This window comes from Pristiophorus japonicus, chromosome 7 (genome assembly GCF_044704955.1).
Source record: "Pristiophorus japonicus isolate sPriJap1 chromosome 7, sPriJap1.hap1, whole genome shotgun sequence".
NCBI lineage: Eukaryota > Metazoa > Chordata > Chondrichthyes > Pristiophoridae > Pristiophorus > Pristiophorus japonicus.
In genome coordinates, this window is record NC_091983.1 from 81726797 (window position 1) to 81728553 (window position 1757).

Below are 1757 nucleotides of genomic sequence, written 5' to 3' on the forward strand. Positions count from 1 at the left end.
CACAATTGGAATGGAAGAAAACCAGCCATCATGAGGCAGTGGGTGAAAATAAATTAATGGCAAAAGGCCAAGTGGCATGGTGAGAGAAGATCAAAGCAAAAGTCTGCAGGCCTGAGTAATTTTGCTTTTTCACAGTAACTATTGCTTAAATCAAGTAGACCAAGGTTCCATTTGCAAAGTCATGGGTTAATCAAGGAGAGACAGTATGAATTAAAAAAAAGTTAAATTGTGACTAAATTATTTAATGAAATAACAGAAGGTTGAGCAAAGTAGTACAGTAGATGTACATATGGACTTTTGGAAGGTATGCAACAAAGTGCTACACAGGAGATTTATCAAGATGGAAGCCCATGGAATTAAGAGGAAGTGGCAGTATGGATGCAAAATTGGCTCAGTGACAGGAAGCAAAGTGGTGGGGGATGGACATTTTCAAACTGGGAGGTGGTGTTCCAAGGATCAGTTTTGGGTCCATTACTCTTTGCAATTTTTATAAACAGCCTAGTGCAGGAAGCAGCATTATAAAGTTTGCCAAGTTTTGTAGATCATGACAAGGATAGTTATAGACTTCAGAATGAGACAATGGTGAAATGGGTAGAAGCATGGCAGATGGCATTCAATGCAAAGTGTAAAGTGATGCACTTTGGGAAGACCAATTATGGAGACAGTATAGTACAAATGGCACAATTGTCATCCATAAACCAATGCATCTTTTTTTCTCCACCTTCAATTTTTGTAATTAAAAAATGTTGTAACAGTAGCATTAAAGCAATTTAGCTTGTCTGGGTCCACCCAAACATGATTTATGGCAAGTGCTAGGATACTCATTAAATTGCATCTTGTATTGCAATTTCACTGTGTCATAAAAAACACACTGCAGGATCACGAAAGCAGAATACTTGCAATTTTATTGGAATAGACTCAGTGAACATTAACTTTAGTGCTGTAACTTTGTACCTGCTTGCAAATTCTAGTTGTCAGCGATTAGTCAGTGGTAGTTTTCAGTCAACAAGATCTGGACTCTATAATTAAAACATCCTTCACAATAACCTACTTTAGGCAGCAGTAGCCAAGTTTATGGCACCATGGGTGGCTCTGCTACACAGGAGGGCAGGAAAAAGAGTGGGAGCGCTATAGCGATAGGGGATTCAATTGTAAGGGGAATGATGGCGTTTCTGCAGCCGCAACAGACTTCAGGATGGTATGTTGCCTCCCTGTACAAGGTCAAGGATGTCTCAGAGTGGGTGCAGGACATTCTGAAAAGGGAGGGTGAACATATGTAAAACAGGACAAGGTCCTACACAACAAATTTAGGGAGCTAAATTTAAAAAGTAGGACCTCAAAAGTAGTAATCTCAGGATTGCTACCAGTGCCACATGCTAGTTAGAGTAGGAATTGCAGGATAGCTCAGATGAATACATGGCTTGAGGAGTGGTGCAATAGGAACAGATTCATATTCCTGGGGAATTGGAACCAGTACAAACCAGACAGTCTGCACCTGGGCAGGACTGGAACCAATGTCCTTTGGGGGGGGGGGGGGGGGGGGGGGGGGGGGGGAAGTGTTTGCTAGTGCTGTTGGAGAAGAGTTTAAAACAAACATGGCAGGGGGATGGTAACCCATGCAGGGAGACAGAGGGAAACAAAAATGGAGGCAGAAGCAAAGATAGAAAGGAGAACAGTAAAAGTGGAAGTCAGAGAAACCCAAGGCAAAAAACAGAAAGGGCCACATGACAACAAAATTCTAAAGGGGCAAAGTCTGT